The sequence below is a fragment of the Aulostomus chinensis genome, chromosome 1 (assembly GCF_037954235.1).
Source record: "Aulostomus chinensis isolate RoL2024-O1b breed Wild chromosome 1, RoL_Achi_v1.0, whole genome shotgun sequence".
NCBI lineage: Eukaryota > Metazoa > Chordata > Actinopteri > Syngnathiformes > Aulostomidae > Aulostomus > Aulostomus chinensis.
In genome coordinates, this window is record NC_141320.1 from 18,970,037 (window position 1) to 18,986,427 (window position 16,391).

At 46.0% G+C, this 16,391-nt stretch overlaps 1 non-coding gene across 1 annotated transcript; it reads left to right on the top strand.

Annotated features, from left to right (window-relative positions):
- Positions 1-1,229: 1,229 nt before the first annotated feature.
- trnae-cuc (transfer RNA glutamic acid (anticodon CUC)) lies at positions 1,230-1,301 on the top strand. Its single transcript has one exon. It is a non-coding gene; the product is annotated as a tRNA-Glu (tRNA).
- The last annotated feature ends 15,090 nt before the right edge of the window (positions 1,302-16,391 follow it).

Sequence of the window (16,391 nt, forward strand, 5' to 3'; positions counted from 1 at the left end):
GGATCAAGACTCAGGTGGCAGATGAAGAATCTCTGTATTCACAATGAAGTCAGAGAAATCTTCCAACATGAGAGAACGTGACAGACCATTTTATACTGAAGACAGGCTGTGTGTGTGTGTGTGTGTGTGTGTGTGTGTGTGTGTGTGTGTGTGTGTGTGTGTGTCCCTACTGACTGGAAACTGAATAATAACCAGACTGACTTTTATCATTGACCAAGTCTGGTTGACTCACTAAATTCATAACTGAAGTGATTATTTAATTAATAAACAGAACATTTGTCTAAAGTCATGATCAAATTAATGTAAAATCTGAGCAACCAGGGTTTGAAAATGTTCCAATGAGCCAAACCAATGTTGACAGTTAAAAGAAGCCAATGTGGGAGGATTCTTTCTGTCTCAGCAGTAAAGACCAATCCCACAGCTCACGTGAAGCATCAGGTCCTCTGTGAGAGGTGGGAATCCAACCAGGGACCTTTGGATCCACACCAATCTTCCCTGACCTCATAGAAACTGGAACCTTTCAACAAATAAATTCAAATTCAACTCAGCAGCAACTCTAGAACAGTCGCTAACTTGCTAATTCCTGTTAGCTCCAGATCAGACAATGCAGGCTCACCTTCACGCTTGGTTGTACGACCGTCACCAGTTGAAGCTTCTCTGGTTCAACAAACTCTGGGGACTCAAGACACAAGTCAGCACCGGTGCAGGTCCAGATCCAGATGTTAGCTGAGGGGGACAATGGCTTAAGGGAGCTCCAGGGAGCTGGTTTGAACTGGTCCCTCATCTCTGTGAGTAGAAACCATCTGAGGTGGAGGGTGGAGATCTGCTTTGACCTCCTGATCTCCCAGTAAAGCCAGTATAGATGTTGAGCTTGGAGGAGTTGATGGCCTCCTTCATCTTCTTGTTGGAGATGTTTGCTAAACTCAGCACCACCACAGATCAGAGGAAAGTCCACTTGTCAGCTGGAAACTGGAGTTTCTAGTGACCTGCAGGATCTTAGTTGTGGTGGCAGCAGGCCTGTTCCAAGAGCTTTGCTCACATTCCTGATCAGGCTTCATCATGGTTCTGGACCACTGAGTGATAGAAGCTGATCCTGGGGGTGGACTGTCTTTAGGGGGCTGAGGTGTCTGGTGGTCTTGGTGGACCCTCTGTATCTCAAGCTGAGACCACAGAGTCCTGTGTTCTTGAGTCACTGTCTATAGTCTCTGTTGTTGGAGAGCTCAGTGTGGTCCCTGATGGTCTAGTGGCTAGGATTTGGCGCTCTCACCGCCGCGGCCCGGGTTCGATTCCCGGTCAGGGAATGAGTTATTTAGAGGTTGAGGGAGAGGTGATCAGGTGGTCCACATGATGGTGGAGGTGATGAACTGTGAATCCATCATGGCTCCACTCTCACCCCCATTGTAGTGTTCTTGGTTCACTCTGCCATGGCCCCATGTTGAAGGGTGACTGTCTCATTCAGGTTCAACCCTTTGTTAGACTCTATTAAGTCACTGACTCCTGCAAGGACAAACTGTAATCCTCCTTTGTAGCTTTGGCTCCTTGCAGCACAGAAAGTCCATTCACTGATGTAGGAACTGGAAAACTTAGAGCTCCAGTCCTCAGTTCCTTGCACCAAAGAAAGGAGGGAAACGCAATCAATGTTGAATTCATTTACATTTCTTTTATTTGATCAAAGCTAGAACTTAAGAAGCTGCCATCGACCTTGATGACCAACTCCTTCACTGTGTAGTTCAAAGTCCCTGGTTTGATTTGTGTCAGGACTTCAGAAGCTCCAATCCTCTCTAAATTCTAGTGAGGGTGGAAGAGATTATAAATGAGAGAAGCAGGGCCCTCACTCAGAACTGAACCAGCTCAGTTGGGAGAGCCTTAGACTGAAGATCTAAAGGTCCCTGGTCCGATCCCAGGTTTCAGCAGAGGAGCAGCATTGACTTTACTTTCCAGTGGAGGAACTGCAGACATGAAGGAAACTAACATCTTGTCCTGTGCATTCTTGTGACATTCAGGACATTTTTGGAGCCTCTTGTTGGATTTTGCCACAGAGAATCAGAGCCAATCAAAAGCATGGTGGACTTCAACATGGAGGACTGAACAAGTCAAGAAAGCATCAGTTTGACCTTCACAGGTGTTTCTGTTCCTGTCTCAATGCTGTAGAAAGAGCCTGAGGAGCTCAGACGGTAGAGCATCAGACTTTTAATCTGAGGGTCCAGGGTTCAAGTCCCTGTTCAGGTGCTGTGGAGGTTCCAGTGTTTGACAACATGGTACTGGATGAAGCTTAGTGTTGAACAAACTGTCAACATCAAAAGTAGAAGTGTTCTTGTCTTGATGCTGTGAGACTGTTGCTAGGAAAGTGACCAATAATAATTTCATGTGGCATGCAGTTAACAAAACACCCACGTTGATGGTCGAGGGGGCTGGAGCCTATCCCAGCATCTACGGGCCAGAGGCGGGGTTCACCCTGGACAGGTCGCCAAAACCATTCACACTCACATCTACAGTCAATTTAGAGTGTCCAATCAGCCTCATCCCAAATTACATGTCTTTGGACGGTGGGAAGAAGCCGGAGTACCCAGAGAGAACCCACGCATGCACGGGGAGAACATGCAGATTCTGCACCCGAGCCTGGACTCAAATCCAGAACCTTCTTGCTGTGAGGCCACAGTGCTCACCACTGCACCATCATGCTGCCGTGGTCTCATATACTTTTCTAAATTGTGTTTCTTTCATGTCCTCCTGAGATCAAAGACAGAATTCTAGCTACTGTCAAAGCCCTGATGGCATCATCAGGAATTCTGACTTTGATCTGGAGACTCTTGCTTTAATCTGAATTTGATCTGACTAATGTTTTAGTTTAGGTTGCATGATACCGACCACCTCATTTCTCCTGATGGACTGGTGACCTGTCCAGGGTGAACCCTGCCTCTTGAACAATGTCACCTGGGATCGCCCCCCCCCCCTCCATGACCCTTAAAGGATAGAACAGAAAGTGGATGGAGGGATGGACTCAACACTGAAATCAGCTGATCTGATCCACATTCTAATGTTTCCTGTCCCTCTTTAGGAGTCAATGAGAATAGTAGTGTATATAATAATGTATATCCAACCTTGTAGTATCTTTCCAAAGCTTTTAGTATTTCTTCTTGTTTCTACTTGTAGTTTTAGTGTCTGGATCTTTTCTTTTGATGTCCTGCTGTCTGCTCTTTGCTTTTGGAGCTTCCTTCAACAACTACCAGGCCTCCTGGGTACTGTAGGAAACATGGTCAAGTTCTTCTGACTTCTCCAGGAACGTCCTGCTCACATTGGTCTGTCTTCATTTTGACTCCTCCCACTGCCACAATGACCAGCCTTTATACTCTTGGTGACTGGGGCCCTGGTTGCTGCAGGCCTCAACACCAGCCTGTGGTTGTGAGCAGGGCAGAACAGAACTGACAGTATCTCCCATGCAGGACCTGGGTCAGCACCTGGTGCCAGCTGGGGCAACATCCTGGAGTTAATTCAGCCTGTAGAACCAGGTGCTGGTTCCTTCTTTTACCAGGCAGGAACGGGCAGCAGATCCAGGATCAGTAGGTGAAGATGTCTGCTTTGACTGGTAGGAGGAAAGAGAGCAGGACAGCTGGTCAGAGACAAAGACTGATCATGAAGAAGGAGTGCTGTATTCTGCTAGCACATGCTAGTGACAGTCAGAGATCAGGAGTCTCAGCAGGGAAAGATTCATGTCTTATTTCAGAGGACAATTGGACGTTCACTGGAAGACAGTGAATGTTTGAGGGTCAGAGGAGAAAAGAGGACAAGTGCACCTGTTGTGTGTGATGGGGCACCAGCATGGAGGAAGTTGTCAAACATTTTGAGCGAAAAAGCGTGAATCTTCAAGTAAAGAATTAAAATGATTTAGTTAACAATGAGGTCTCTGTCATAAAACAAAAGGAACAACTGACTCCCTCACCATTTCCACCCTCTTCAACAGATTCACATTTCAAAACAACCAGGTTTATTTTGTTCCCTTCTTCTAGCAGAGGATGGTTTTGATCCATCCACCTCTGGGTTCTGGGCCCAGCACGCTTCCTCTGTAAATCCATATTTTGGGTTCTGGCTTGTTCTGCTTTTCATTTTGTGTTTGTATTAAAGTTCTGTTGCTGAAAAAAAGACTTTTTTGCCTTTTTAAAAACACACACACACACACACACACACACACACACACACACACACACACACACACACTACAGCCAAGCATATAGAATGATACAGTCTGAGGTGGTTTTGACTGGTAGGCACCAGTGTGCACTGTTTGGCACTGAAGTCATGTGACTGAAGTCATCCAGTCACGTGACTGAAGTCATCCAGTCACGTGACTGGATGACTTCAGTCACGTGACTGAGGTCATCCAGTCATGTGACTGAAGTCATCCAGTCATGACTGAGGTCATCCATTCATGTCAGTGATGTCACTTGGCAGGACTGTCACTGCCGTCTCATTCTAGAAAAGAATCCAGACTCCACCTGTGGCTCCATGATAACTGATGGACCTCTGGTTGGAGGCTGGACGATGATGTTTGGTCTGGGGGGGTTAAGATGGTGGGGCTGTTTCAGTTCTAGTGCTGAAGGCTTTCACCATGACAGTCAGACTCTCCTCTGTCCTTCATGGTCCCTCAAATGTGCAGTGTGGACCTCACACACTGAATTTAGCCTGAAAACTCTTCATGAACAGCAGGAGACTCAGAGTCTCTGTGGCGCTCGGCTGTTAACAGAGAGGCTGGTGGTTGGAGCCCCCCAGGGACCAGGACCAGGCTCTACTGGTGCTGAGGACTCTGTTGATCAGCTGCTGAGTTGCTACTTGATGTCAACATTGGTCTGTTTCATCCTGAGTAGTTTGATCCTAGCAGAGTCGCTGCATCGATGATCTGAATGTGGACGGACAGACTGACCCTCCACAGCAGACGCCTGTCACAGATCTCTGGATGAGACACTTTGAGGTAAAGCCAGGTTCTGCCAGTCCCACTCACATGTTTCAATCACATGTTCAGAGATGGGTTTGTTGTTCCTGAATCCATTTCTTATTTTCTGATCACCTTGTGGATTGTTCATCATTCTCCTCATCACCATACTTTAGGTTGCAGTACGAACACCTGAGTTAGTCTGGGGTTGCAGGAATCATACAGCATCCAAATAATAGCAGGTTGAAACATTTATTTAAAAGAGTTTAACATGGTTACACACACACACACACACACACACACACACACGCAGCCTTTCTTTGGTATAAAATGGTCTGTCACGTTCTCTCACATTGCACAACAACACAACAAACAAAGACGGCAGGTCCAGTGTGGTCCTGATAAGACCACTGGACTGCAGGGTCCCAGTATCACTGGTGACAATGGTTTTACCAGCTGGGACCTTGGACAAGAACTTCTCAGAGGAAACTCATCATGGAGGCTCAGTGAAGAAAACTAGACCTGAGCTGCCTGCTGGAACCTAGCAGGTGAAGGACAGAGCTCCACCTCTTTAGAGACACCACCACTGTGGGCTCATGTTGGCAAAAGAAGTGGGTCAGTTTTTGACACACACACATCTAAACACACACAAACACACACACACACACACACACACACACACACACACACTTGGATATATATGCCTTTAACTGCCTCAATTACTGCAGGAACCAACCAGAACCATCCAGAACCTGAACCTCTATATCTGATCCTGGGTCTGTTTGTTTCCATAGGCTAGCACACGGCACAGGTCGGCCTGGTTTTAGAAAGTTTCTTGGAATCCTTATTATCAATAAAGTATCAAATATTTTGCATAATAAATGCATGCATGGCCTCATATTTTGCCATTTTAACGTGCTTTAAGTTGACGGTGCCCACCTGTGGTGTCAATGTTTCTATGTTTGTCTGTTCTGGTCTGAATGAAAGAGGAGGTTTTCTTGGTCATGTGACGTGGATGAGAGTTCAACTAGAACTTCCTGATTCAACAGGATTTGAGTTTGTTGGGATTTTGTCAAAGACACCAACCAAACCTCTGAGTGGTGCAGATGTCTGCTGACTCCTCAGAGCAGACTGGAGCTCAGCCTCACTCACCTGTGGGAGCCCCAGCAGAGCCACCGGGTGATGGAGTTTCAGTTTAGGCTCCAAGGTCCTGGATTGAATTGGTGTTTTGTGTTTTTAGGCCTCCTGGCACCGATGAATGAATGAACCATTGTTCCAGAGGGAGCTGGTGTCAGGTCAGTCCCTGTTTCTACAAGACCTCCTGCTGCAGAGCCACACTGGGAAACATCCATCCATCCATTTTCTTCCACTTATCCTGTTTAGGATTGTGTGTGTGTGTGTGTGTGTGTGTGTGTGTGTGTCAAGTCAAGTCACAACAAAGTTCTCTCATGACTCTTTACTAGTAGAGCAGGTCCAGCACCAAACTCCTTCAATGAATCTACACCCAACAATTCTCCACCAGCAAACACATCCTGCAACAGTGGTGATGAAAACCTTCCTTTTCACAGGCAGGAACGTTGAGCAGATCCAGGATCAGTGGGGACGGCCTTCTGCTTTGACCGATTGGGGGGAAAGAGAGCAGGAGAGCAGGGCAGAGACAAAGACAGAGAATGCTGTCCTAAAACAAGGACTGTTCAGTCAATGGTAGAGCAGAGTGGTGCAGAGGAAGCGTGCTGGGCCCATAACCCAGAGGTTGATGGATCAAAACCATCCTCTGCTAAAAGAAGAAAAATAAAATGAACCTGCATCTTTAGAAATGTGTGTCTGTTAAAAAGAGGTTCATAAGGATTTTGTCTTCCTCCACAATCACCAACCATTGTGAGAGTTAACAACAGTCCACTTTCTGACTGAAGCAAAAGTAGACTTCAAAAGGTTTTTCTGATTCACCATAGCAGCTAAATTTCCATTTCCATTTCCTGAACAGGACAGGTTAAAAAAAAGGGAATGTCATGACCAAACTGGGAAACATCGATCCATCCATTTTCTTCCACTTATCCTGTTTAGGGTTGTGTGTGTGGGAGGGGTGAGGGGGGTGGGGTGGGGGGTGGGCTGGAGCCTATCAATGTGAAACATTTGAAATTCAGATCCCTCTTCTTTTGACAATCCTGCTCCAGCAGAGTGGCTCAGCAGAAGAGAGCTGGGCCCAGAACCCAGAGATCAATGGATTGAAACCATCCTCTGCTAAAAGAGCAAATAAAATGAACCACAACCAGGCTCTACAATCAGTACCCCCCCCCCCCTCCAATCTGGGAGCAAAGGTTTGCACCTACAGCTCTTAAGGAGCTTCCTTGGGCCACTCTCCCCTTTTGGCTCCACCCCCTTGAAGGAAACCACCAGGAAGAGGTGAGGACTGACGTGACGACTGAAACTGCCACATTTACATGAGACAAACCTGATCAACACTAAATACCAGGCCTTGCACAGTGATTCCCACTGACTGACACTGGGGTCTTCATTGTCCACAGGCAGGATGGCCGGTCCCCCTGTGCTTCCCAGGTCCCTCCCTGGAACACATGGCATAGAAAATGTTTCACTTGTTTGCTGATTCAATAAACCTGACCATTAACATGTGTGTGTGCCTCTAATTTACATAAACTGTTAATACCAAGACAAATGCTACCTTCAATTAATCATTTATGTCATGGAACCCTTGGTCTCCATTACATTGGTCAACCAGAGAAGCTTCAACTGGTGACGCTCATTCAATCATAACTTGTTCTGTTGATCAGAGGAGCTGCTGGGTGATGAATGCTGATGTTTGTCCACTGGTGTGATAAAGTGTCCCCTGTTACTGAGATGTGAATGAACACCTCCTCAGGTCAAAGCTGCAATGAAGTCAAGTCATAACCCTGTAAAGCACCAAATAACAACAAAAGTTACACTTTACAAGTAGAACAGGTCCAGTTCAACACTCCTTAAATGAATTTACACCCAACAATTCTTCATGAGCAAGCACATCCTAGCTTAGGCCCAACTTTTCTTGGCACTCTCCCAGATCCTTGGGAGCTTCTGGGGGAGCGCTAGTTGGGCCTAAGCTAGGCGCTAAGCTAAGGTGGTCTGCACCAGCTAGTGATGGCTGGCTAGCTCTCGCAGCTTTGGTGCAGAGCCGCTGCAGGTCCAATTCAACCTCGCTAAGCCTCACCTCCAACACAACAAAAAACTACATTTAACACACTTATCAGTATCACTAAAGGAGGCAGAGGAGGGACAAAACATGTGGCACTCTGAGCAGGAGAGAGGAGAACAAGAGGGAGAAGCCATCGTTAGCTTAGCGTGTTTACAAGGCAGAAAGACTGTTGCTACCAGAATGACGGTCTTTTAAACTTCAGCCAAATAAAGCAATTAGGTATTAATTTTTGGTGGGTAATTAGTCAACGAAATAAGGAATTAGCAGGGAGGATCACACTTTAGCGAGCACAATGAAGCAAGGCTCTACGTTCAGCAACACAGAAAAAGGAGTTGAGGTCACAGGCTTCCTGCAACCAAGGTCAAAAATCCAGGACGGACGAATGGCAGGACAACAAAGACAAAGACACAAGAAACAGAGATAATAACCTTAAACTCCATAACAACCATAACAAATATAACCATACAGAACATATATAACAAATATAACAAGAAAAGCATTAAAAAATATGTCACCTCTGGTCAAATACCCTGATTTGCATTTGTGTCTGTCAGCATTTTCATTTTCATGTTAAAGCCTCCAGAATGAGGGGAGGGGTCAGGGGCAGTTTTCTGTGTCGTCTGCAAACTGAATTACAGGAAACCTGAACTTCCACTGTCAATGTATCCAACTGATGAATAATTGTTTGATCTATACATAGATAACTTGTAGTTATTGCACACACACACACACACACACACACACACACATTTTGTGAAACAACTCAGGAGTCATCAGGTGTTTTACTCAGAGGGATTCATTCATGATAAATGAGCATGGAGGAGACGCAGTAATCATCAACACAAGCGTCACATGAGCAGGTCACCACCCACTGTCACTGATTGGTTCTTGTAAGAATCACTCCTAACGCCATCAGGAGGTCATTTTTTGTCCTGCCCTGTCTCAACTGTTGGAGCACAACTACAGCCTGAACTCTGCCACTACCTTATCCCTCCCTAACAACCTCATTCAGACCCACTATCTGGACTAGCCTGACCCCCCTGACCCTCATCAGTCACTCGTAGTGCCTCACACTGGAGGGAATAGGAGCATCTGTGAGCTCTGACTGTTGGGATGCACATCCATGTGATGGAAGAGCTGTTTTAAACAGGGAATCATTTGACCTCTTGACCTGTGTGGGCAGGTACAGAGGGACAATTCCATCATGAACAATAATATTACTAAACAAATGGGTCTTTAGCTTCTTTCTAAAGGTGTCCACAGCGTCCTCATGTCCAGTGGGAGAGCATTCCAGAGTCTAGGAGCTGCAACCTGGAAGGTTCACTCTCCTTCAGTAAGGGACCCCACAGGTATCACTAAAGTGCTTTAGACTGCAAAGCACTCAGCTAATCAAGCTGGGATCAACTGCTGTGGTGATCAAGGTATCATCATATATAACAAACAAAGAAAACAAAGTTGAGGAAAAGCACACAAAGAAAAAACTATGAACATAAACAGAGCATCTTCTACACCAGATGTCACAGGGCTCAGTAGACCTCTGGTTTGACCCATAGCAGGTCCAGTCTCCAGGGTGCCCCCATCATTCTGCTTTTCAGTTGCAGGACATGCAGCAGAATCCCATCGCTCCTCTGCAGAAGAACATATGAGAGCGTCTGCTTGCTCTTCTCTGGCTGGACGTAGAGGAGAGTCTGCTTGCTCTTCTCTGGCTGGACGTAGAGGAGAGTCTGCTTGCTCTTCTCTGGCTGGACGTAGGGGAGAGTCTGTTTGCTCTTCTCTGGCTGGACGTAGGCGAGAGTCTGCTTGTTCTTCTCTGGCTGGACGTAGGGGAGAGTCTGTTTGCTCTTCTCTGGCTGGACGTAGGGGAGATTCTGCTTGCTCTTCTCTGGCTGGACATAGGGGAGAGTCTGTTTGCTCTTCTCTGGCTGGACGTAGGGGAGATTCTGCTTGCTCTTCTCTGGCTGGACATAGGGGAGAGTCTGTTTGCTCTTCTCTGGCTGGACGTAGGGGAGTGTCTGTTTGCTCTTCTCTGGCTGGACGTAGGGGAGATTCTGCTTGCTCTTCTCTGGCTGGACGTAGGGGAGAGTCTGCTTGCTCTTCTCTGGCTGGACGTAGGAGAGAGTCTGTTTGCTCTTCTCTGGCTGGACGTAGGGGAGAGTCTGTTTGCTCTTCTCTGGCTGGACGTAGGGGAGAGTCTGCTTGCTCTTCTCTGGCTGGACGTAGGGGAGAGTCTGCTTGCTCTTCTCTGGCTGGACGTAGGGGAGAGTCTGCTTGCTCCTCTCTGGCTGGACATAGGGGAGAGTCTGTTTGCTCTTCTCTGGCTGGACGTAGGGGAGAGTCTGTTTGCTCTTCTCTGGCTGGACGTAGGGGAGAGTCTGTTTGCTCTTCTCTGGCTGGACGTAGGGGAGAGTCTGCTTGCTCTTCTCTGGCTGGACGTAGGGGAGAGTCTGTTTGCTCTTCAGAAGTTTGCTGGACCTTCACTTGAAGGTCATGATTTTCCTCTTTCAAACAGCTTTTTAAATCATGAAGATTTCCCAGGATTTCCCTCTGAGCCCTGTTCCTTTTCTTCTTTTGTGTTCTCAGTGCACATCGAAGACTCTGAACTTCACCGTTCAGACTGTCACACTTTGTGGGGTCCTGGTCCTTCCTTGATTCAAGGTGGGCCAACTCAGCAGTGAAGGTCTCTGTCTCCTGAGATGCAGTAGAAACTCGTCTCCTCAAACATCCATTTTCTGCCTCTCTCTCCTCACTCTGGGATCTCAGCTGTTCAAGAGTCGTCTTCTTCTCAGTGAGTTCTTCTCTCATTTTGTTCTTCTCTGCCTGGATGGAGTTGAGCTCACACTTGAGGTCACACTTCTCCTTGTAAACCATCTTCACCTCAAGCTGAAGATTGTGGACTTGTGTGTTCAGGTCTCTGATCTGAACCTGGTTCTCCTCCCTCACAGATTCAAGGTTGCCCACCATGGCAGACATGTTCTCTACCAGCTGATATGCAATAATCTTCTCTTGTCCAAGACTAGAAACCTGTCCCCACAAATTCTGGTTTTCTGTCCATCTCTTGTCACACAGAGACTGAAGCTGATCAAGTGCACTTTTCTTCTCAGTCAGGTCTTCCTCAAGACATTTCATCTCCACCTGTTCACTCTCCCTCAGAGACTGAACCTGGGTCAGCTCTTTTCTGAGCTCATTGTTCTCTCCATCAACCTTCCTCCCCTCACACTGAAGACTGTGGACTGTTGCGTTCAGATCTTCTATCTGAGTCTGGTTCTTGTCCTGGACCGTTTTGAGGTTGGCCACCACAGCAGTGAGGTTCTGGAGCTCCTGGATTGCTCTTTTATTCTCACGTTCAAGAGGAGAAACTTGTTCCCTCAAATTCTGGTTTTCTGCCTGTGTGTTGTCACACAGAGACTGAAGCTGCTCAAGTGCAGCTTTCTTCTCAGTCAGGTCCTCCTGCTCTGTCAGCCTTAGAGATGGAGGAGCAGGATCACATTGACCAGGATCATTCAGTGGATAAATACAGCTCCTACTGAGATCCACCAGATCTCTGAATGCTCCAACTATACAATCCAATGGAGTCATAGCCTTCTGTCCTGGGTTGATCTGAAGATCTTGAGCCAGACTAAATCTCCTGGAACTGTCAAGTGTTTAAAGACCAAAACTGCCCCAGAAATGTGGAGTCTGGGTTCTTTTCTATAATGTGATGGCAGTGACAGTCCTGCAGAGTGACATCACTGACATGACTGGATGACTTCAGTCACATGACTGGATGACAGTGTAGATGCCAATGCAGAGGTTGGGGAAATAGTCTCTGAGAATCCAGCTTGAAGCCACGCCCTCCTTGTTCTTCAAAAACCCAAACAGCGACCATCAGTCTCCCTGAAATCCTGTACTTGGGTTCAGTGTTGCTGTTCCATTTTGCAGCAGTAGGTGTCGCTGTGATCCCAGGTTCAGTTCAAGAGTCCCAACTCCAGCTCATGTTGGTGACCTCAGTGGCAGGTAAAATGGTGCTTCAGTGGATCATGTGATCAACTCATGTGTGTCCTCACTGCTCCACGGGTCTGTCAAATGTTCTGTAAAAAGTTGGACCCAGCAGAGCTGCTAGATTAGGAGTTGATGGAGTCGTTGAAGCCCTGATTTCTGGGTCTCACAGTCTTTTTACTCTCTTGGCTCCACCCACACAGGGAAGGAGAACATCCTCATAGAGAGTCAGTGTTTTTCCATGTTTAACCCAATCAGCTCTCAGTGGTTAAGAACAGGTGAGTTAGTGAGTGTGGTTCGTTCTAATCTGATGTCCAAGCTGCAGGGAACAGCAAAGCCAAACAGTACAGAAGCCTTTCAGCATTCATGCAGACTGGAAAGAGGCTGAAATGCTCCCTGCTTCTGGAAGGAGCAGAGATGGAGCCAGAAAAAACACAGAATTTACCCAGACTCTGATTTGAACTAGCAAGAGACTCAAGCTGGTCATGAAGTATGATTGGCTGCCTCTTCGTGATGTCATTCACACACACCTGTATAATCAGGATGTGAGCTGAGGGGTGGAGATCGATGAGTCCTGGAGACGTTCAATAATGTCCACAACTTTGGCACCAGGAAGACAGCAGGTGATGGCACCTGGGAGTTCAACAGACCTGATGATTGAACCACCAATCACAAGGATTTCAGCCTCCATTGTAAACAGAGAGTTTAGATGAGAGAGAACCTGCTGTCAGCCTCACCAGTCAGGGCAGTGGCAGAGGCAGCAGAGTCGAATGAAGCAGGACCACCTGGCAGGTCTCAGCTGGAGGTGATGTCATCACTGGCCTCAGTCCTCACCAGTGCTCTGCCTAGCAACAGGGACGATGGAGAGAAACCAGTAGAAGCACTCTGAGAGTTGGAGACAGCAGGAGGAGAGACACCACGACAGAGATTCCCATGGGAAACTGTTGGATCCACTCAGGACAAACTGGACAGACACAGATCAAAGACAGAATTGATGATGATGTCATCAGGGCTTTGATGGTGTCTTTATTTGTACCTAGAATTCTGTCTTTGATCTCAGGAGGACATGAAAGAAACCCAATTGAGGAAAGTAGAGGAGAACATTCAGCTTCATTAGAAACGCTTGAACTGTTGAACAGTAGAATTTGTTTGAAACAGTTTACAACACTGAGTGACAGGATTGAAGAGGGAAGAGTTTTGTATTTTCAGTTTAATTCTAACTTTAAACTGGGCATGAACATTTTTAGTAGTTCATATTCTAAAATACAGAGGAAGTCATGTCATTCCCTTTTGAAGAAAATAAAAAACATGTGAAGCTCCTCCCCCCAGCTCCAGATGGACAGACAGACATGAGAGTGGCCAGGAAGCAAAGAAGTGTTGTGCTCCTCTCCAGTGCTCTGGTGTTGTTGTGTTCTTCTCAGCTCCATCATGAAGACCTGCTGGCACTGGGCGCTGGTGGAAGTTTGCAGCTCTCACTGGAAAGTCCTGAGGCTCCTCCCACTCTGAAGCAGGCAGTTGCTCCCAGCCAGCCCACACTTTCACTCTCTGGTGTAGGAGTGAAGAACAAAATCAGAATCAAGAACCATCACTGTTTCATTGGGGCTCCTTTCTCCTTGTTCTGATCCAGAAACTCAACAGCTTCTATCATTGATTTGACAGGAAATGTTGATGACACACTGGGATTTTTGTTCTCCTGCTGTCACTGTCAAGTGCAGCTTAACATGAGAGGCAGCAGGATCATTCATGTGTTCATGTTTCCAGCAGACAAGGAGGGAACCTGGGAGGACTTCAGGGACTTTGATCAGTGGTTCTCACTTCAGGTCTGAAAGCTTTTGTTTATGAAGTTTGAACGGAGCCAGGAGTTGAACCTAGAATCTTCTGATCCAAAGTCAGACGTGTTGTCCATTGCGCCACCAGACCTACAGAGGGGAGGGGCTTCTACAAAAAGAGTCAACATTTGTATGAAAGAAAATTTCAACGCTATGGTGGCATTTTCTGTTTTTGTGCTGTCTGATTGTCTAAATATCAGGTTTAGATCAATAAATGAACACTGGAACACCAAAAGAGAAAACAGTAATTAATAAAAGATGATCAACTGTTTTTTAATAAACATTTATTATTTAACATGAAACGACTGACTTTTTAAAGAAGAAAATAAGAAAGAGAACCTGCATCATCCCAGCCATGAAGACCTCAACATGGTTGAAGAGAAAGTCTTGGGGTGGATTCTTGTGTTTTGCAGCATCCTTGATGAGTCTGCATAGAAACATTGGTGTTGTGGACCCACATCCACCAGGAGTGGAGCTCAACCAAGAAGAGCAAGAGGGGAATGTTTCTGGAGGAGTTTAGTTAGGAGTTAGTTTATTTGACAGCTGATTGGAGACGTGGGTCAAAACTGACCGTTACCATGGAGATGGGAACAGAAAGCTGACACAAGAGGAAGGTTCCAGCTCTGAAAAAGGAGTTTGATCAAAATCTTGAACTGACAGCAGAAATATCCTTTTGTATGTTGACCTTTGTTGACAGAAGTCACTTTAGCTTGGCAGTGAAAAGAATGGCTGCTAGCTTGACAAAGAACTGCACAAGATTGAGATGCTAACTTCCTGTTGGACGAAAAAAGATCCAGACATAATCCTCCTCTGAGTCCACAGACCTGAGCACCGCTGCTCTGACTACCAGGTTACCTCCTGGTTATCAGGGTGAAGTCAATAAAATAATTAATAATAATAATAAAAGAAATAAATAATACTAAATCAAGGCCAGTTTAATAAATGGTACAGCAGAGAGGAGCAGAGGAAGCGTGCTGGGCCCAGAACCCAGAGGTTGATGGATCAAAACCATCCTCTGCTAAAAGAAAGGAGCCAAATAAACCTGGTTGTTTTGAAATGTGGATCTGTTAAAAAGAGGTGGTGAGATGCTAACTTCCTGTTGGACTATAGAAAGACCTCATCTTGGAGATGCTAACTTCCTGTTGGACGACTGAAAGACCTCATCTCGGAGATGCTAACTTCCTGTTGAACTACTGAAAGACCTCATCTTGGAGATGCTAACTTCCTGTTGGACGACTGAAAGACCTCATCTCGGAGATGCTAACTTCCTGTTGGACTATAGAAAGACCTCATCTCGGAGATGCTAACTTCCTGTTGGACTACTGAAAGACCTCATCTCGGAGATGCTAACTTCCCGTTGGACTACTGAAAGACCTCATCTCGGAGATGCTAACTTCCTATTGGACGACTGAAAGACCTCATCGCAGAGGCCCTCAACAGATGATGTGGCACGATCTACCAGCAGCACTTTACTGCCACCTTTTGGTGAGGAACACCCATAAAATAGAAAGTGGTCCAAAAATTGAAACCAACAGATGTCAATATTGGCCCCAACAAAACAAAACAACAACAAATGTTCAAACGCACTCACAATTTTAGGTCGACTGTGTACATGATGGATTCCTGCTTGAGGCTCGATGTCTACTTTACACTGAAGGAAATCAGTCAGTTCTCTTAATCTCTTGAATCATTTCCACATTTATAGTTTGTAAAATTGAAGTGTGTTTATGTGCGTTATTTATTTTTGTTGTTTTTTTGATAATATCGTGTTCTACAGGCACCTGAGACCTCCTGGTCTCGTTTTCTTCCAGTAAACAAGTAGAAGCGCCTCTAAACTCTTCGGAGGGACGATTCATTCTGTCTTAAATGCCCACAAACGATTAACCTCACGAACTCAGAGCTCGAGACCTCACAAAGACACAAAGCCGCTTCTTCCATTCATTCATATCTGCTGCTTCAGGAGCTGCAACATCATGATTCTGCAGCTTTGGCAAACAGGTGACCGGTGGCGCACATTTACATTTTCATCCTGTGATTTAAACAGATACACCCACATGCATGCGTCAGTTACAAGAGAAAACACACACACACACACTTCTAAAAGCCCAATCTTCACACACATTCCCAAAAGCACACAGCCTGTTGATGTTACATGACATGTCAGACGGAGCTGTTACTTCACTTTCTATAGCAGCCGTGTTAGGCACTTTTAATCCTGTCTCTGTTCTCGCCGCATCCACAGCTTCTTCACTTATTCTTCGCTGCTCTCTCTCTCTCTCTCTCTCTCTCTCTCTCTGTAGGACTGTTTTCTTTGCCAATTCCCTTTAATACAACTATGATCATAAAATAATAATAACAGTAATAAGTTACATTTGTGAGGCAACTTTCATTCAGAAAATTGCAGCTCAAAGCAATTTACAACAAAGATGGAGGAACATTAAAAACATGTAAACAGAATCTCTATATCATTTTG